Genomic DNA, 21,743 nt, shown 5'->3' with positions numbered 1-21,743 from the left:
GAAAGGAATACAAGTTATGAATATGAAATTAGGCACAGTGTCTTGGATGAGGCTGTGAAAGTAAAGGACCTTAAAAGTTAAGTTGCATTGGCTTTAATAAAAACTGCCTATGGAGAAAAGATAAAATACAAATAAATAATGATATGGGTAGGGCACTGTGCAGGTATTTTTAAAATCATGTTTTAGTTAATATTTATAAAAATATAAGTGCAACCTCATTTTATAGATGAGGAAAACAGATTGAGAATAAATTATGCATATGTAAGGGGCTTTATAACTCAAATATTCTAATTCCAAAGCACATGGTCTTTCTACTATGCATAGTACTTTATGAAGTGAGTAAATTAGAGATTAGGAGAGCCAATATAGGCGCCTAGTTAAGAGCAGAGGCCCAGAAACTAGATTGCTAGAGCTCAAACGTGACTCTTTTATGGATAATGTGTGACCTTGAGAAAGTTTCTTAACCGTTTCTTACATCTATATGTCTGTAAAATGGGGATAATAGAACTTACTTCATAGGGTTGTTGTAAAGATTAAATGGTTAATAAAAAATATTTAGAATAGCTTCTGGCATATAGCAAATGCTTTTTATTCGCCATGCACATCTGTGCATTTAGCTAAGTTAAGTCAAAATTTTTATTTGCTGTGTTAGCAGCCTTCTTGGGCTACCAAGACAGGTTATAAAAAAAAGAGGATTTTCACTTACTTACACCTGAGTCATATTGCAGATTTGGAATAGAAGCTGAGACATGGTCATTGGTAAAATAGACTACATATTATATAACCAGTAATGCTTTTATTTTCTGTCAAGAATTAAAGGTGTTTTTTTTTTTTTTTTAATTTAGGGATGTTAATCTGTTTAATAAGCAAAGCTAGAAGAAATGGTCTATATGGTTGATTGAATTATCTTTGGACTATTACTGGTTGAATGTTTTGGGGAAATGGCCAAAAAACACAGAGGTAAAGTAGTTCAACAAAAAGAAAAAAACTATACCTCTTTCTAAAGATATTTAAAGTCTTAAACATTTACAGGCTCTTCTCTCAGATGGAGACAGTGATAGTATCAATCTATATTATCTATTGAAGTATAATAAAATGACATGAAACTTAAAAAAATAAACATTTATTATCTCACAGTTTCTGAGGGTCAGGAATTAGGGAGTGGCCTAGCAGGGTGATTCAGGCTGCAGTATAGATATCAGATGTTGGCTTGGGCTGCATTCATGTGAAGTCTTGATTGGGGCTGAAGGATAACTTCAAGGTGGTTCACTCACACACCTGGCAAGATTGTGCTTGGCTGGCAGGTAGGCTCATGGGGTTCCTTGGCATGTGGACCTTTCCATTATTGGGAGCCATCGTTGCAAATGGTTACCACCTTGCCTTACAGGATTACTCTAACAATTAAATGAGATCATTCTAGTGAAGCTTCTTGAAGCTACAGGTGCCCCATGCAATACCTGTTTGATTATTGTGTTTTTAATTGATGGTCCTGGTCACTAGACATCAGTTTCTAGTTTCTCAAGTGGAAAGGAAGGTTTATATATCTCTATAGAAAAGAGATTTAAGTATCAAGTGATAGTAGCAATTAGAATTTGAGGCAAGTAATATTGATAAGTTCTATAAGCAATAATTTTTATCCACAGTGAACTTATTTAATTTTATTACCACCTAGTATATCATCATTGAGGAAGAATAATGTGTTTCTAGTCTGATACTTTTTTTTTATTGTGTTATTAAATATCATTTAGACTCTTCTACTTTCTCTAAGGTTAAATGGGTTGAAAATATTTTCTTTCTAAGACTATATTTTACTGTTGGTAGTGATATAAGTATGGCTTATTTTGAAGAGGACACGTACTAGATTATTTAAATGATACATAACAAGAATACAATAATTTCTCCTATTTGTTGTGAAAAAAAATGATGGATAGATAACTTATTTAATGTTTTTCTTTAAATGGTAATATGTAAATATTTTGCCACTAGAGGGCTCCATATTTTAAAAAATTAAAGTTATAAATGGTCACTGTAACAATTTTTGACAGTACAGAAAGATATAAAGGGCTCCGTGTCTTTTAGTAAAGCTATTGAATTAAATAGTTGCTGAATATAAATGAAGATTGTGTGCATGTGCAAATAAAGTATATTTAACGGGTATTTGCTTTCTCCTTTTTAACATATTTGAATAAAAATAAAGCATATTAGCTAACTTCTTCATAAGTAAAATATCTCCCAACTCAGATGTCAAAATATAAAACTAGTCACCAGAAGCCCCTCAGTGAAAAAGGAGGTTGAGAGAGATTAAAGTTTTTTTCTTGTCTCTGTCCTATATGTACTATTTTATATGAAAGTTTTTCTTGTTTTAGGGTTCATTGAGGTTATTTCCATTTAGTTTAATAAAATCTGTAGTTATTGCAGTGAATGCTATAACATAATTAATAAAACTCACAGAACATTAGGATACAAAAACAAAAGTAAATGTGGTATCAAATAGTTGACAGTCACTACTTTTAGTGTCTTTCTTTGGTCCAGGTGTGTAATTTACATTGTTTTGCTCTGAAAACTGAGCTTCAGGGCTTGTTTTTCCAGTATTAGTGTAAAATGGGAACTTACAAAACTGAGAAATTAGAAACTCTTATAACAAACATCAGTACCTTTTTTGTCTAGAAAAAATCTAGATAGGAAACTACTGTGTTCCTGAAAAAAAGCATTTTTACTTCCTTGATTTTTCCTCTTTGAAAAAAAAAAGTGTTTGGATTTCTTCATAATTGTGAAGTGTTTACTCTTTAAATGTTTGATCTGAGCTCTGGAGAAGCTTGCAATTTCTAGGGTAGTTAAGCATTTTTTTCCTCCCCTGATTAGATATGGTTTCTTTGTACTGAGTTTACAGAGCTGAGGCTGTGGGCTTTGGGTGATCTGAGTAGTTAAGTTCCCCTGTTGTTCGGTAGCTTTGTCCCTTAGCACCTCCCCTTCACAAAGGAAGCTGTAATGCAAATTAATTGCTAAAGAGGGGTAAACACAACAAAATCAAAAGGAAACAGTAAAAAACTTTTATGCCTGTTCATTTGAAAACTATTCAGGGTCTATGATAATTACTTCTACATATAAGGACCAACTATTAATATAGGGACTAAGGTTCCAAAACATCATGAAAGGAAGACAGTAGTCCCTAAGTTAGTGCTAATTATGCATATGATGTTGGGCAGCATCATGGGCTGATTTTTTCTATTTAAGCCTCTGTCAGGTATGTTAAGCAGGCTCACAGAAGGTGTATCCTCTCCCATTGCCACCACCTATTTCAGCCACCACCTACTCACACTATTTATTAATAGTGTGTTAAAGACAGTAACTGTGCCGTTAGCTTTGGGGCATGGAATACGTAGTTTTTCTTTTGACAAACACACCATTTAGTGTCTAATGGGTTCCATCTATTTAGTAGTGATTGGGGCATGCATCTGGGTGCAGCCTGCAGAGCACAGAGGGAAGTCCTGCCCTTCTCTTGTAGCCACAGATGCATCCTTAAGATTTGTCAGCCATGTTGCAAAACATGTTTGTAGCTGAAAGATACCAGAGAGGATATAGGGAAGAGCTTGACTAATCTCGCTGCCGTGTGAATTTGAAGACAACTCTGCATTGCTTTTTTTGAGAAACTTTCCATCTTTTTCACACGGATCCAGTCATCTGTATGGCATAAACTGGTGGGAGGCCTGTCAGGGTAGAGGTACAGCCTTTCTATAAAAGAGAATAGACCTAACCAGTCAGATTCATTATTATCTGTGACCATTTTAACCCTGTGCTTTAACCATCTGAGCTCTTGAGCCATAAGCACTAGCAACTTTTAACACTAATATATATCCTTCAGTCCATGTATATAGATATGGATGCCTGAGACCATGGATGCCTGAGACCAACCCTATACATTATTCTCACGTCGGTGGCTTTAGGGTACTATGAAGTGCCTGGGCGTCTGTATTTCAAAAGTGTCTCCTGTGATTGTGTTTTGTAGCCTGGGTTGAGAGTGATTCACAGGAAACTTTATTTTTGGAAATGTTCTGAGGCCCTTACAAGTTCTTATTAGTTAAACAAATTCTACTCTTTATATTTGAATATGTTTTTCCCCACCCCAGAAGGAAAAACCAAACCTGGCATTATTTTGGTTGCTGATATTGACTAAATTATTTTGAACTGAGGTGAGCCATGGGGAACGTGGTATTTGATTTTCAGATAGGGTTTGCCCCTTCCTGATGAGTTTGTTATTTTTGTTACCTGCCAAAGCGGTTAGGTTATCTTTCACACTTAAAGCAGTTCTTATAGAATATAGAATAGAATGTGACCTGGCCAAGGGAACATAATTCAGTGAATGAAATATGCTTTGGCTTGTAGAGATCCTTTGAAATGTGTGGGATTATAAACAGGGAAAAGTCTTGGGAGAACAGTGTGTGCTACAGGCAGGCTGTAGGGGGAGGGGAACTTTAGGATCAGAGGCCCCCACAACTGCTGACACCAGCTCCTGAAAAGACTCAACAGTGTCAGTCATGGGTAAGGGTGGTGAGCCCTCATGCTTCTTTACTAATTTGTCACAATGATGGAAGTGTGAAAAGGCAGGCTGTGCAGCGTACCTGAGAGCTCAGTCCTTGAGCCCCTGTCCTCCCCATTCTCAGGTGAGGAGCCTGGATCACATCTGTCAACAGTAGGTTTAACCTGTGTGTATTTGGATGACTCCCAGATTCTGTTGTCTACCCAACTTTTTCTGGTTCATTCCATGTTACCTTCCATGTAAAAGAGGTCACAAACTGGATCTCTGACAACTAGAACCAACTGTTTAGCTACCTCCTCACCTCTGACCAACAGGACACTCAGCCCAGGCCTCTAAGCCCTTGGGCTCATTTTGGGCTCCTCCTCTGACATTTAACTTAGCACATCTGACTTAATCACATGTCCCTCACAAAGTGCCCCAGGCAGGCAGTGATGATAGTTGTCCATTTGGATGAAAATAGTGATGATATTTAGGTTAACAAGAAAAAAAAATCACCATAGAATATTTGTTCAGTGGGAGAAAGAATCGTTAGGGGAAAAAAAAAGTTTCAAATAAGTCTCCTTGTTTAGGTACCTATAAGATTTTAATGAAGCTTTGTAAGCCTTATTCTGCACTGTTGTGCTAAAACCATTCTCCTTGATTAGAATTAGCTTTAAAAAAAACACACAAAAACTAAAAAGGAAAAGCTAATGACTTAAGTTGTATAAAGAAAAAAAAAGACAAGTTGTGGGGTTCTGCTTTATTTTTAAAGACAGAACTAAAAAAGAAAAGCTAGTAACTTAAGACGAGTTTTAGGGTTCTGTTTTGTCTTTTTTTGCAGGGGTCTCTTGAATATATATATATATTACCACCGCATACATTCTTCTTGCTGTTTGTGGATTATCCATAGCAACCTGGTCACATTTCAACCTCATGTCCATTTTCCTTAGCTACCAAAGACTTCTTTAAATTCTCTCCAGTTGCTACCTTTCTGATCTGTACCTAAGAAATGTAAAATTTATTTTACTTTTAACCACAAGAAACATCAATAGTAGTTATATAACTTTTTAGATATTTAGAAACTTCAAGTTATTCAAAGTGAACTGAAAGTGGTTTTCAGAATACTTAATGTAGTTGTTTGCCGTAGCACTGGCAATCAAAAACTGGTTTCAGTTACAGATCCTAGTGGGAACCTTTCATGAAGTCTTAGAAATGCTTGTTTCTACTTGTCTAGTAGTGCTTTTCAGTTTTTGCAAGTGTCTAGGTATATCTACCTGCATTTTATTTGAAGTTCATTTTTGTTGAGGAGATGTGATTTGTAAAGGTAGAGTTGTGGGAGTTTGTTTTTTGCTTTTATGTCAGATGTTTGGGATAACCTTCAGAGAATGGTTTACAAAAATGTGCGGTTACCAAAAGAGGTCACCAGGCAGGTATCAGCGGTGTTATCTGTACAGTGGAATTTTAACTGAAAAGGAATGTTCTATGGTGGGGTAAACAATGGCAAAATCCCACAGGAAATCAATTATAACGTATGTTAATCCTACCAAGATATTAGCCTCTTGAGCTTCAATTCCAGGGTACATTTACTACCCTGCAAGATCAGCTAAAAATATGCTGGAAGGCAACTTTCATAAGGTAATGAAATAAAAATGTGGACCTTGGTTTGTAAGATACAAATTAGAAAATAAAATCCCTAGTCAAATATGAGTATCTGACAAATCCTTGGCTCTCTTATAGTTAGTAGCCTTAGTAGCCTAGTCTTTTGGAATGTTCATAAAATAATGATTTTTTTAAAAATGCACTTAGAGAAGTCTTGTGGTTGAATGACTTACCCATCTGATAATTTTTATTTTAGAGATTTTTTTTCTTATTTGTGAAGTTATTTGTGAATATAACTATAGCTAGCTATTGGTGGCTCTTTCTTAACATATAAAATGGGAAAATAAAAGCTTGTTATGTCAATTACTGTAATAATTTTTTATAGATTTGATTCAGTGTTTATAAAGTGTTTTGGATTTCAAAAACAGTTCTGTGAAATTAGGTAATAATATTATTTGTTTTGAATTTTTGTATTAATCCAGTTTCAATTTAGTGTAACAATATGAGCATAAGCTCAGTAGGTTTCCTTTCATATATTATTGCACCAGCACATTTGTCACTTGGAGCAAGGGGATAGTGCTGGGCATCATGACTGCTGGACATAATGGATTCTAAGCCTCATGGCTTCCAACTCTCATTTGCTTTTATTTCGCAAAGCTAGAGAATCTTGAGATATTTGGATCAGCCTTTAGTGTCCTACATGAATCTCTATAAAGTAACCCCTAAGGTTTTTGCTTGACCATGTCCGTTGAGGGAGAAATATCCAAGGAACTCATTTCATTTTTGGACAAAATCTGATAATTAGAAAGTGTTTCCTTGTACTGAACACCCTAGACTGCCTCCTAGAAAAATCTGTTAATTGATTCCTGTTTTAAACTCTGAAATCACCATATGAAGTTTTATGTGATGCCTCTTCCTCATAAGGCACCAAAAAGGTTATGAAAACAGCACTTCTTTTCCAGAGTAACATTTTCATTTCCTTTTGCCCCCAACAGGGTTGCTTAGCTGTTGTCCAGAATCTTTCAGTGATCTGGTCTGGAGGCACTTTGAGCTGTAATGATCTGACCTGACACAAACAGCATCAGGTAGACTGGGCTGTCCTCCCCCTTTTCAGACAGCCTAGTTCTACTAAGTCCCATTTCTTTTTGCATATACTTCAGTCTGCTGGCTCACATTGCAATATGTCATTTTATGTACTTTCAGTTGAGGTAGTCATTCCCTATTCTCTGCTTTCAGACTTTTAGTCAGTCCAATTGATGCTACTAAGTTTAGACTATAGGTGCCAGCTTTCAGTGATATAAACAGATAAAGATGATAGAGTTTACTTAGTAATCAGTTGGGGTGCTTTCATGTTACCTACTCTTATTGCTCCACAGTTCGAGATTTTTTTACTTAGACATAATGTCTGGTAGCATGCAAATTTTACTCCCCAGTTAGTATTGTAAATATTATCAGTCATTTATTTAAAAGCAGGTTTTGATGTGGAGGATGGTGTAGTGATACTGGCTGGCACCTGTGGTGGGGTAAAGAGTCTTTGGGGGAAGAGAAAAGATTTGTGAAGAAAGTTTGAGGACATCAAACTCCAGCTTTAATTTTGCTTAGGTCTAATTCTTTAGTGCTTTTCTTCTCCTAATTTTAAATATTCCTGTCACACATGAGCAAACAGTTCTTTGTGTTTGTAGAGACTCTTTGCTGAGTATTTGAGTGTTCATGGGACAGAACCTGTGGTGTTTCTTATACAATGAAATCTAGATGGCTTGCAGTTGCTTTGTAGTCTCTGAAAGATATGGCATTTTGGGTATTGTCAGGTTTATATTAGCATTATCAACTCCTCTCATCCTACTTTTTATTTATTTTTTAAACCAAAACTTAGGTAACTCAAGTTCTCAGGTTTAGAGTGGTGGTGAAGGTGGGGTGGGCAGAGAGTTGAATTTTCAACTAAGTTTTGTTCTGAGAAAAAAAAACATAGCTCAGAAAATAAATACAAGAAAATTATTATTTGAGTTCTTATATTGGAACTTTAAAAGAGATTTCCCTCTTAATAGCATCTTTCCTCTCCTCTACCTCTGTTTATCTGATGTACATTCTCAGGTCTATGTAAAATTAGCCTACATTCAAAATACTCAGTAAACACATTAAAATCGTTGTTTTGGAGGAAGGAAAGGGAATGGGACTGGAGTATGGGATAAAGGGAACCTATTTAGTTAATTAAAATTCTCTTGTAAGCAGTGGTGTTGTGTTGCAGATTTTACTATAAACAAATAGACTTGAATTTCAAGTCTTAGACTATTTCTTGGAGATTTCCCCAAATTCATTACATGAAACTCTTGATGTTTACTAGATTGCTGTGTGGTAGAAGAGATTGAACTGAGTGCCCTCCAGTTTTCATCTGCCTCCAACATTCTGTGATTCCATGATTCAATGGAATGTCTAGTGGGAAATAACATCAAGTCCTCAGGGGTAACAGTGTGGAGAAATGGGAAAAGCTTGGTTTCAAACCAGCTGAATGCCTTTTGACCAGTCACTTAACCTTTCTGGGTCTGTCTTAGCTTCAGCTATGGAAATGTTGTGATTAGACCTCCTTTTTCCCTCTAAGGAACCTGTTCTTCGATCTTTCTGATTTAAAATAGCTAGTTACTGTATGGTATTATTTGTGAAAAAATGACTTCAAAGGGAGTGTATTGCCACTTACTGTAGGTGACTTTTGAGCAGACTCCTGTATGTCTTCATATAAGAATATTCTTGCAGTTAACATACCTGGAGCAAGAGTCTTTCTGCTGCTAAAATATGTGCTAGAAATACTTTAGGCACACCTGAAAGGGACAGGAATTCTTTCTGGATAATACACTTTTTAAAATAACACAGTATCAGTTTTAATACAAGTGTGTTTTTTAAGAACATTACAAAAAGTTAAATTATACTTATGTTTATATTTAAGTTGTATCTGGGCAGCTTAAAGGGAAAAAGGGAAAGACTAGTGAGTGTCCTTTGCTTCTTATAACAGAATATTTCCCATTTAAAATTACATAAATTGCTAACGTTAGACTTCTTTTTTTAATCAAATAACTTCGGACCAAATTGTTTAAATAAGAGAGATTTCCTGTATCTTGTGAATTTTTGCTGATATGAAAGCAGCCAAAGGACAGGGCGGTCTTGAGGTTCCTCCAGTGGGTTTCATTTGCAGAACCCTTCTCTGAAGGAACAGGCTAATTCCTAAAGTGTGTAGGCCAGAGTTTACTTGGTCTAACCCAGGTTATCCATACGTGAGAGATCCCACAGGGCTGGATTATCCTAACCTGCTGTTTCCCAGCTCAGCGCTCAGTGGCTTGATGGAACTAATGAATCTTCCCAAAGTACCTGGCGGTTTCTTGTCAGTATTCTTGATGTAGCTGCTGGCAAGCATGTTTTTATACTCTTCCTGGAAGTGAAACTCCTTCTGCCTTAAATGTGCAATTTCCCCTGACTGAGAAGGTCAAAGGCACATTTATACAGTTAACAGGAGTATAAAAGAGGCATTCAGAGCCTCCCTGCCAAGCCATCTGACTGGACTAATGCCTACTCATTTCCCACCTCTACTTATGGAAACTGCAGAAATTCATGGTTACACCACGGTCCCTGAAACAACAATCTTATGGCAAATGAGCATTATAATAAAATATCCATATTATCAAATTAGCTAATGCACCTTGAAATTGGTAGGAGTAAGAAAGGTTTCTCAGACTGTCAGAATTAAACATATGTTAAAACCACCTAAACTAAAACAAAATCTACAGTGAAACACCATATGAAACTAGCAATTCACTTAGCATCCAAATGTTGAGAATATTCAAGGCAAACTTCAGTGTGATCACAATGTACCTTTATTAAATGCTTTTCTATCACATAGCTTTAATTCTAGTGAGAGCACTAGCATTTATTGAGCACTTACTGTATGCCAAGCCTTTTGTATTTAAAAGTATCTTCTAGCCCGGCTGGGCGTGGCTCAGCGGTTGAGCGTCGACCTAGGATCCAGGCGATCGGGGTTCGATTCCCGGTCAGGGCACATGCCCGGGTTGCGGGCTCGATCAATGACTCTCATCATTGATGTTTCTGTCTCTCTCTCTCCCTCTCCTTTCCTCTCTCTGAAGTCAATAAAGATATATTTAAAAAAAAAAAAAAGTATCTTCTAACCTGGCCAGTGTGCCTGAGTGGTTGAGCGTTGACCCATGAACCAGGAGGTCATGTTTCAATTACCAGGCAGGGCACATGCCCGGGTTGTGGGCTCCATCCCCAGTAGGAGGTGTGCAGGAGGCAGCTGATCGATGATTCTCTCTCATCATTGATGTTTTTCTCTCTCTCCCTGTCTGTTTTCTAAAATCAATAAAAACATATTAATAAAAAATAAAACATCCTCTAATAATTTAAGGCAATCTTTAGAAGTGTAGGGATTGTTATCCCAATTTTTCAGCTGTGGAATGGAGGCTTCAGTGTCTCAGGGATTGGCTCACAATTGGAGGGTAGTAAATGGTGGATGTGGGGTTTGGCCCTAAGGTCAGTGTGCTTTGCAGACACCATGCTGTTAACTGTATTCTGCTATTTATGAGACTATGGAGAGAGAAAAAGAGCAAATTGCATTACTTTCTGATTTGCCCACATTTCATGTTCCAGTTTCTGATATGAACCTTGCACTTCAACCAGACCTGCCTTTTGTCCCTTTTAGCTGCTTTTCGGTGTTGAAGCTTGACTTACCCTGTCGGCTGGCGCCTGTAACACCCTCCTCTATCCTCTCTCCCCATCCCATTGCCACCTGCTTCAGGTTCCAGCTTTGTTTATTTCCTGAATAAACATTCCCTTGTGCATTCTAACATTTAAAAAAATCTTTGCTTATCATTTTGATATTACACATTTCTGTTTATTATTAAATAATGTGTGTGTGCGGGCGCACACACAATTACCCAACTAGATCATTAGCTTCTAGAAAACAGCAACTCTTGTAATACCTTTTGCAGTGTTAATGCATACTAGGTCATTAATAAATTTCTCAAACTGTAAAAGGTTATATTGTTTGCATGACCTCTGAAAGCCAAAACAATGCCAGGTCACAAATAGGCAGTAGGTAGTTTTTATTATTATTATTTTTATTATTTTTATTTTTTTTCTTTTTCAAAAAATTCTATTTTTCTAGAGCAGGTTTAGGTTTACAACAGAATTGAGAAGAAAGTACAGAGATTCTCAAATACGCTCTTAAACCAAACTGTCTCATCCTGGGAATTTACAGCACAGAAAAACACTAAGACATAATGACAATAATATACAGATGTTTTTTGGACCCCTGTTTAGACTGAAAAAACAACAACAGAAAAATAAGAGGATTACTGAGTAACAAATCATACGTTCACCTTATGGGATATTTTCAGCTATTTATTTATTTATTTATTTAAATTTTATTATTGTTTAAAATATTACAGATGTCCCTTTTTCTCCCCAATGACCCGTTCCACCCTGTTCCTTCCCCCTCCCCAGTCCCTCTCCCCACCATTGTCCATGTCCTTGGGTTGTGCATATATGCACATAAATTCTTTAGTAACTCTCTCCCCCTCCACCCACCCGCCCTCCTCCCTCCCTCTGACATTCATCAGTCTCATCTATGCTTCCATGTCATTGAGTAGGTAGTTTTTAAAGCATACTTTTCTAATTGGTCAGTATTGAGTAATGTCAGACCACGTGAAACAATGAATGCTCAAGGATTCTGTCTGCCTGCTAGTGTTTGCTAACGACTTACTGGGAAGTCCAAACAGAGGGACAAATCTGGAATGACTTAGTAATTGCTTTGGTGTACTGTTGGATATCTAGGGAACACTTAAGACTTGTTTTGCCTTTTATTACTTTAAGGTTTCTTAACTGAAGGGCTCTGGGTCATGAGGAAATGCAAGGGTGGGGGTGGGAAGGTAATAAAGAGGTACTTCAGATTTGCATTTTCTTTTAAGAGATTTTCATTTTCTGTAGAGCAGAGACTTGTGATTTCTGTGAAAGATTGGTGCCTGGACAAAAATGCCTGTGAAATAGCTATGATTTAAGCTTTAACTATAAAGATAGGTGCGGTGGGTGATTTTAACAAGTGTCGTCTTTATTCATGCATCCTGTTGCCACTGTCTTTTAAAGTATGGACAAAGATAACACTTTTGCTCGGCCGGGCGTGGCTCAGCAGTTGAGCGTTGACCTAGGATCCAGGCGATCGGAGTTTGATTCCCGGTCAGGGTACATGCCCGGGTTGCGGGCTCGACCCCCAGTCGGGGGCGTGCAGGAGGCAGCCGATCAATGACTCTCATCACTGATGTTTCTCTCTCTCTCTCCCTCTCCTTTCCTCTCTCTGAAATCAATAAAGATATATTAAAAAAAAATAACACTTTTGTTAAAAAGCATATATAACATGTATGTGTAACATACATATGTATATATATGCATATATTTAATGTATATACATATAATGTGTATATGTGTATATATGTGTGTGTATATACAGGGTGTCCCAAAAAATGCATACATACTTTAACAGCTGATAGCTCAATTTTGAAAATGAAATGTATTTTAATAAAAACTACCTCTATAATTATTCAAAGTGTGTGTATACATTTTTGGGAACACCCTATATATGTGTGTATATATACATATATATGTCCCTTCAGTTATCATTATCTATATGAAGATATTTTATTTCAGAAAATGATTTGGCAGGAGGCCAGACTACCAGCTTATCATTTCTAGGAAAAGCATTCTTTGCCCTGTGGTGGATCACAATGGCTTGAGGAGTGGAATTCATTGGCCAGAATTGCATAACAGCTGGTATGCATTTTCAGTACCATATTATTGTATAATGCACCTGATGTTACAATTGAGGAGATTAAAGGAATATAGAGTACAGTAGGCATGGGTGAGGGACCTTACCCTGTAGGGGTACACACAGGACAGGGAAAGCTTCAGTTAAATAATGAGAATTTTTTTTTTTTACTATAAATATAATACATTAAAGTTTTATTTGTAAACATATAGTATATAAAAGAGTGAATTGAGGAAAAGATCAGAATTGTACTCCTGTAAAGAAGTAGCTTTAAGTTAGGAAAATGCTTTACAAACCTACATTGTGAAGTGGAGAATGGAATACATAATTGTTGGGAAAATGGAGGGAGCTAGTGAAAGATTTAGTGAAAGATTGGATATTAAGACTGTTATTTGTGACCTGGCCTTGTTTTGGCTCTCAGAGGTCATGCTGACTCTTAGATTAGAAATGCAGCCTCTTTTCAAAGCATAAACCTAAATTGAAAGTAATAATTTTTAAATTTCCTTTCTTGGGTGCTCCATTTTGTTTTCTTCAGGTGGAAAAGCATGAATATTCTATTTTCAGGAGGATGAAGAAAAAATTTATTTCCCTTTCTTCTAGCAGTTTGGCAATTTTTGTTGTTGTTTCTGGCTCCATAAATTGAGAGGCATCTTACCATGCTTTGTATCATGCCCAGCAATTTTTTTTCATTTGAATATAATTGTTCCTTAGCAAATAATTGCAGTTCGGAATGACTTTTATTGATCTTGATTGAATTAGGGTTATGTATGAAAATGAGTTAGTTAAAGCTTAATTTATTACCCAGAGAATTTGATGAAAACATCAGAAAAGTAGTCATTCATGGGGATTAAATATTCTTCCATGTAAGTGGGCAACATGGTTGCCTTGGAGTCCCTTTTGCACTGACTAGGTAGTTGTGACATCAGGGTGCAAAACACACAGTGTTGGCATAGAAGGGGATTTTGCCATGATGTGACTTTGAATGTTATATTGGACATTAACATTAATTGGGTGTCTGCCTCATTGTAAAACGTGGCACCTCACTTTTTTTTTTAGTATAATTAGCTTTTCAAAACATAGCACCCCAAGGAGCAGTGTGTAAATTGTGCCAGGAAAGCCAGTTGCTTTGGGATATTTCAGTGGTTGCTTGGGCCAGATCTTTAAGATAAGAGCACCTGAGAAACCTATTTGTGATGAGAGGCAAATAATAGATATTTAATAGGTAGCTGTCCCACCGACCATGGTAAAGTTTTTCAGAGGGAATCCTGAGCTGTCCCAGATAGGTCCTAACCAGGTGTGCATCCTGTGGGATGAAGCACCATGAGTAGAAAATAGAGGTCTTGTGAAGAAAAATGGAACAGGCTCTTAATAAGGCAGTGGGAACTAAGTCATGGGGAGTCAGGAATTCAAGGACCTGTGTGGGTGAGAGTGGGGGTTGAGAGGAAGCCGAACAGGGACCCAGAGAACACAGAGAAGTGTGGTGTGGCTTAGGTGAAAATCTGTCCTGGCTTTAGTCTAAGGGCACATTCAGATCACTAATTTGCAGGGTTGTGTTCACACTTTGGGCATCTCCCCCTGCTCCCCTGACATGTCACACAGCCGTCCATGTCCATCAAATCAAAATACTTTGTGAAGTACTTGTAACTTAAATGCAGAACAGCTTATGCTGAAACTGCATTTCTGAAGCTACTCATGTGGCATTTGTAAAAGTCAGGTAAAATCTGGAGTCTCTTAAGTTTGCTATCAAAGGGAGTCTGCCTCAAGCAGGATCTTCAGCCTTGAAATCTACCCTGCTCTGGAGCTGATTCCCTGGCTTCTCTCTGCTAGTCGGTGAAGTCTAATACGATTCCTTGTTATCCTAAGAGTTTTAAAACCTGTGTTGGCCATAGTATAGGCAACCTCCTTCCTCTCGCCTCTCCACTTGTCACAGGTGATAAATTATTGAACAGTAATCAAAATAAGGTATAGTTATGGCCCATTTTGGGAGTATATATCTGATTGTATCAACAAATAATCTATAAGGGTACCTGAAGATTATTGAGAGTTTATTTTTGATCAAAAAAGTTCAGGATATATTAGCATATGTCATTTCTCACTTCTTAGACTAAAAAACAAGCCAATCTTTAAACCAAAATAAGAGTTCAACCCATACTGTTAAAATGAATGGTAGAACCTCCTCTCCCAATTTTGGCAGTACAAATTATATTGAATTTTTAGTTTATACCGATTGATTTACCTGACAGTTATTTATAGTCATTTTTTACTTCACAATTTTTACTCATTTATTTTACAATTTTTAGTTTAATGTTTGTTTTCTATACTGGCCTTTATGTATTTATATGTAGCAAATGAATATATAATAGTGTATCTAATTTCTTATAACAGCATTTTAAATAATATTAGTTGCCTATTTTATAATTAAGAATAGACTTTTGCATGTTCCCGTAGTAAAAACACAGTTATTTAATTTGAAAGTATTCATTTATGTGTCCTTTCAAAGATCAAAATTTATTCTTTTACCCATGCCTTTGTTTTAAAAAATATGGATGAATGAGTAGTATCTCATGTGAAGCTACATGAGACCTTTTAATATTTTATGCATTCTTTCTAGCTATTGTTTTCTCTAGTAGCACTGGGTGACAACTGAATCATCTAAGTCTAGACAGTATTACTCAGATGAATCATTACCCGTTTGTGTTTTTTCTCTTTGTTTTTTAATTATTTATTTTTAAAAAAATTCTCACCCAAGGATATGTTTTCATTGATTTTAAAGAGAGAGAGAAATACAGAGAGAGAGAGACATTGATGTGAGAGAGGAAACTGATTGGTTGCCTCCTGTACACATCCTGACTGGAGATCAAACCCACAACCTAAGCATGTGTCCTGACCAGCAACTGAACTCACAACATTTTTGGTGTACAGACTACGCTCTAAATAACTGAGCCACCTGGCTAGGGCTATTTTTGTATTTTATTTAAAAGTATTTTTTGCCCGGCCAGGCATGGCTCAGCGGTTGAGCATTGACTTGGGATCCAGGTGATTGGGGTTCAATTCCTGGTCAGGGCACATGCCCGGGTTGCGGGCTCAATCCCCAGTCAGGGGCGTGCAGGAGGCAGCCGATCAATGACAACTCTCTCGTCATTGATGTTTCTATCTCTCTCCCTCTCCTTTCCTCTCTCTGAAATCAATAAAGATATAAAAAAAAAAAAGAAATAAAAGTAATTTTTATTTTTAATTACAGTCAACATACAATATTATATTATATTTCAGGTGTGCAATCCAGTGATTAGATACTGTATAACTTCCTAAGTGATCGTTCCAATAAATCTTGTACCCACCTGACACCATGCATAGTTATTAGAATATTATTGATTATATTTCCTATGCTGTACTTTACATCCCCATGACTTTCCTGTGACAACTAATTTGTACTTATTAATCTCTTCACTTTCACCCATTCCTCTAAGCCCCCTTCTATCTGGCAACCACCAAAACGTTCTCTGTATCTATGAATCTGTTCCTTTCCTGTTCTGCTTGTTCATTTATAGTGTGTGTTTTTTTTAGATTCAGTTGTTGATAGATATGTATTTATTGCCATTTTATTGTTCATATTTTTTATCTTTTTTTCCCTTCTTCTTAAAGAAAACCCTTTAACATTTCCTGTAATAATTGGTTTGGTGGTGGTGAAGTCTTTTAGCCTTTTCTTGTGTGGGAAACTCGTTATTTATATGTCCTTGGACTCTGAATGATAGCTTTGCAGGGTAGAGTAATCTTGGTTGTAGGTTCTTGCTTTTCATTACTTTGAATATTTCTTGCCACTCTCTTCTTGCCTGCAGAGTTTCTGTTGAGAAATCAGCTGACAGACTTATTGGAGCTTCCTAGTAGGTAACTAACTGCTTTTCTGTTGCTGCTTTTAAGATTCGCTCTTTGTCTTTAACCTTTGCCACTTCTAATTATGATGTGTCTTGGTATGGGCGTCTTTGGATTCATCTTCTATGGGACGCTCTGTGCTTCCTGAATTTGTACATCTATTTCCTACACCAGATTAGGGAAGTTTTCTGTCATTATTTTTTCAAACAGGTTTTCAATTTCTTGCTCTCTCTTCTCTTTCTGGAACCCCAGTGATGCAGATGTTGTCCCAGAGGCTCCTTTATACTATCCTCATATTTTTGGATTATTTTTTCTTTTTGCTTTTCTGATTGGGTGGTTTTTACTTTCTTATATTCCAAATCACTGATTTGATTCTCAGCTTCATCTACTCTACTGTTGATTACCTGTAAATTATTCTTCATTTTTGTTAGTGTAGCCTTCATATCTTACTGGTTCCTTTTTATGGTTTCCATATCTTTTTTTATGCTGTTGAAGTTTTCACTAAGTTCATCTACTCTTTCCCTAAGTTCATTGAGCGTCTTTATAACTAGTGTTTGAATTCTGCATCTACTAGATTGCTTGTCTTCATTTTGTTTAGTTCTTTTTCTGGAGTTTTAATCTGTGCTTTGGGATGTTTGTCTCCTCATTTATGCAGCCTCTTTGTATTTGTTTCTATGTATTAGGTAGAGCTGCTATGTCTCCCGAGCTTGGTAGAGTTGCCTAATGTGGTAGGTGTCCTGTGGGGTCCAGTGGCACAGCCTCCCCAATCACCCAAGCTGGGCTTATGCACATGCCTCTCCTCCCTCCATGTGGGCTGTGTACACTCTCCTGTTGTAATTGAGCCTTGATTGTTGTTGGCACATCAATGGGAGGCATTTATCCCCAGGCCGATCAACTGCAAGGACTGGCTGCAACCTCCCTGGAGGATCAGCTGTGCAGGGGCCCACCCCGCAGGAAGCAGGACTGACTTCATAGGGCTCTGGTGCCTGCTGTGTCTTCCCCTTGAGTGTGTCACTTGTGGAGGTGGTTGAGTGGTGCTTTGATGTAGTCTGAAGCTGTCCACCTGGCCTTCTGAAAGGTGCAGGCCAAGGTCAACCACCACCTGTGCCCAGCTTAGCACCACTCTGTGTGAGCTAAAAAGTGATCTGCAGATGGCTGCTACTTGTGCTGGGCTTGGAGGTGCCCAGGAGAAGACCAAGCTACAAATCAAGGTCTACTACCACTACTGCCAGCCTAGGGTTGCTTAACGAGAGTTACAAGGCTTGCTGAGGCCAGTTGCTGCTTGTTTGAAAGGTTTTAGGAGAGTCTGAAGCATGAGCCAAGATAGGCCATTTATATGGAAAAGCTGCTGGAAACAGGTTGGGTGGGGTGGGGTCTTAGGGAATCACCAGGGTGGGATGATAGCCAGGTTGATGGAGACTCAGATATGGTGCCCACCTGCTGCCTCTGTGGACAGTGGTTCAGAAAAGGAGCAATCGCCTCTGCCAGCACTTCTGTCTGGGAGAAAGCTGCCCCTACAGCTCTCACCCTGATGCCAGACAACTTAGTTCTTCCCGGTACGTCCCTAGTGCCTTTTGAGCTGCTGCCCCAGTGGTGGAGCTCAGAGGGAGTGAGTCTTTGTGTGCGCCCTCTAAGAGAAACACCTGGGACTCCGGCAGCCCTTTATCTCCCTCAGCCTCAATTCTTGCTGGTTTTTACAGCCAGAATTTATGGGGACTTCTCTTCCTGCTACTGGAACCCTGTGCTGGGAGGCCCGGTGTGCGGCTGGGACCCCTCACTCCTCAGCGGGGACCTCCATGTAGTACCAGCCCCTTCTGCTCGTGGTCCCTCCTACAAGTCTCAGTGTAGCTTCATCTTTACATCCTTAATTGTAGGACTTCTGTTCAGCTAGCTTTCAGGAGGTTCTGAATGATGGCTGTTCTGTAGTGCAGTTGTAATTTTGATGTGATTGTGGGAGGATGCGAGGACCGCATTTACCTACGTGGCCATCTTGACCGAAAGCCAATCATTACACATTTTTGATATTTAATGTGTAAGAGCCAGTTCTTTCATATCATAGTGACTGATTAGGGAAAAAACTTCAGCCAAGCCATAAAATGACTAACACTTTTGATAAAGCTGTAAGCTAGTAAGTGATGCCTGATTTCTAGTGTGTTACAGTGTACTGATCATAAGGAACTATGTTGTCATAATCTGCAAGGGGGCAGGAAATTATCTCTCTTAGTTGAGTGTGAATTTCGTATAATTAAAGCACCCTAGAAACTAAATGAATGTCTCACATAGAAGCTGAGATAACAATTCGTACAAATGATACAGTTTAGGTATATGTTATATTTTCAGTATAACGTAAAATGTTTATTTAATTTGTTGGACATCCTTTTGCTGATTTTGAACCTCTTATATTTACTGCATTACTTGTAGCTAGAAGGTAATTTTTTATTACCAGTTTTTCTCTATTTGTGTGTGCCTCTCCCACCCGTCTTTTTTAAGTATCTTGTTCCACTCATTATCTTTAAAACATTTAAAAGATAAATTATGAAATATTAACATATGAACCATAGTCTATCTGGTTGGGTTGGGCCAGCAACTTAAAATAACTTAAGCCCTGGCCAGTGTACCTCAGTGGTTAGAGCATTGGTCCAGGTCGAGTGTTTGATGCCTGGTGAAGGGCACATACCTGGGTTGCAAGTTCAATCCTCAGTCCTGGTCAACCAATCCGTGTGTCTCTCATATTGATCTTTCTCTCTTTCTCTCTCTCTCTCTGCCTCTCTCTCTCTCCCCCTTCCTCCCTCCCTACCACTGTCCCTTTAAAAAAAAAAATCAATGGAAAAAATGCCCTAGGGTGAGGGTTAACAATAAATACATACATACATACATACATATGTACATACATATCTTGGGTGCGATTGACAATAAATAAGTAAGTAAGTAAATAAAATAACTAGTCAGGATGCCAATATAACATCATGTTTTTTGTCAGGGGATTTGCCTGTAATTCTATACTTGATTTTAGCCAAAAAACTGAGAGGTTGTCTTTATAGTTCTTTGTATCTTAACTTTTATCTGAGAATTCCCACTGAGTAATTTTAAAGATTGTCTTTTTGTTAAAGTTGACAAAAATACTTTAGTCCACTTTTTCTAAATAGTTTTAATGTAGGGATTTTTAATAATTTGTCTGGTTTTGATGGTTTGGCTGTTAATTCATTTGGGGGCGATTATTTTGGTAAAGGACAATAAGTGTTAGCTTTGTTTGAAAGAGTTTCATGGCTCACCATTTTAACACTTTGCTATGGTTCTTTCGCAGAATCCTGCTGCATCACGGAAGCTGGGAATTCTGATGTTCCATTGAAATCACAATGGAAAGTCTTGACCTGACCGGTAAGAACAGCACTGCAGGTGCCATCTTCCTTACTTACCTGGAAGCAGTGGAGCAGTCAAGGACCACATGCCCTCACAACTGATCTCAGCTTTTTCTTATATGATGGATTCACCTTCCTTATTGATCAGGGAAGTGTGATAATTGTGGGTTTTTTCCTTGTCAATTTCATTATCTTTTTAAAAGTGACATTTTAATCTCCATCACCAAGTAAGTTAAATTTTTCTTTAAAATCATGAATTTATAGAAATTAACTATTTCAAATTCTCTAATTTGTTTCTCTACCGTAATGTACTATTGGTGAAAAGTCAATTTATTTAAGTCTTGAGTATCTAGTTACATTACTAAATATTGAATTGGCCTGTTCCCCAAAAGCTATTTTTTGGTACTGCCTTAGGCTGCCAGTATCAAAGCGTTATGGAGGTGTGTCTAACAACATCATAAAACTGTTTTGAATATGAAAACCACACAATGAAGGAAAAGTTGAGATTGTAAAATACATACATGTGCAAATTATATGAAACCCTAAAACTCACAAATATTATAACTGTTCTCCTGTACATAAGTTCTTTTCAAAGTTGTTTCTTTAGGAAAAAAATTTTAATGGTTTAAAATACAGCAATAACATATTAAGATTAATTATAGTGGTTACTTAATCAGTTTTCTCATTTGAGAATAAAATGTATGATTGCTCTCCTGGTGCCTGAACATTTATGGTGAATTGATGATTTATAAGACTGGGGAATTTGATGTAAGTTAAAATAAACATATATAGAAAATATTGTTTACTTCCGTTTTCAGGGCATGAACTTAATTTTTAATCACTAATTAATTGAAAATTAATCTTGAATCTTTTCTGTTTTTAAGTATTTTTATTTGTTAGCTTATTAAATCTGCCTAGAATATCTGTGTTTATCTTCTTGTTTTAGTAACTGTATGATTGAATGTTGTTTTTATTATGTGAGCCTAAATGTAAGGCCTCTGAACTATTCCTTTGAAGGTCATTGTGTAGGGTTGTACACGTAGTAAAAATGTATGCAATTTAGCTTGAATGTGTATTTACTAGGATTTTAAACACCCCACAAAATCTAAATGCCAGTGAGACGATTGGGATTTAGTTATCATCTTTCCTCCTTTCTGTGCTATCCTTTAAGGCAAAATTAAGTTAGAAAAACACATTCTGGACTTACAGTTGATTATGGTTTTACTAGATCAGCAAAATAGACCATAGAATATTTGAATATTGATACTGGAATTTCAAGTAAGGGAGTTAAGCATAGTGAGGGTTTAAAAGAAAATTCAATTTTTAGAAGTATTCTGAATTTTCTAAACATGAATACATATATAAAAAGTAAAGCAGGGCACTATCTGACCTGTTCAGAAAACTAAATTGTTAATCAGCACTAGTACAACTATCTTGACTTTTAAATAGCCATCTGATCTGTGATTTCTGAATATTAATCAGATTACTCCAATATAATATTTTTATTGACTATGAGCAAAAATTGACAGAAATCCAAATTGCTTATTAAAATGTAAGAAAATCAGTTATCTAATACCTTATG

At 37.1% G+C, this 21,743-nt stretch overlaps 1 protein-coding gene across 11 annotated transcripts in view; it reads left to right on the top strand.

Moving 5' to 3' along the window:
• Positions 1–21,743, top strand: part of BBX (BBX high mobility group box domain containing) — a 253,040-nt gene that overhangs the window by 86,024 nt on the left and 145,273 nt on the right. For all 11 annotated transcript variants that reach the window (XM_081138095.1, XM_081138103.1, XM_081138102.1 and 8 more), the window contains exon 3: positions 20,107–20,180. The gene's annotated coding sequence lies outside the window, so the exon portion shown is untranslated. The remainder of the gene's footprint in view (positions 1–20,106; positions 20,181–21,743) is intronic.

The sequence above is a fragment of the Miniopterus schreibersii genome (genome assembly GCF_964146895.1).
Source record: "Miniopterus schreibersii genome assembly, chromosome: 5".
Lineage (NCBI taxonomy): Eukaryota > Metazoa > Chordata > Mammalia > Chiroptera > Miniopteridae > Miniopterus > Miniopterus schreibersii.
This window is presented reverse-complemented; position numbering and strand designations above follow the sequence as displayed.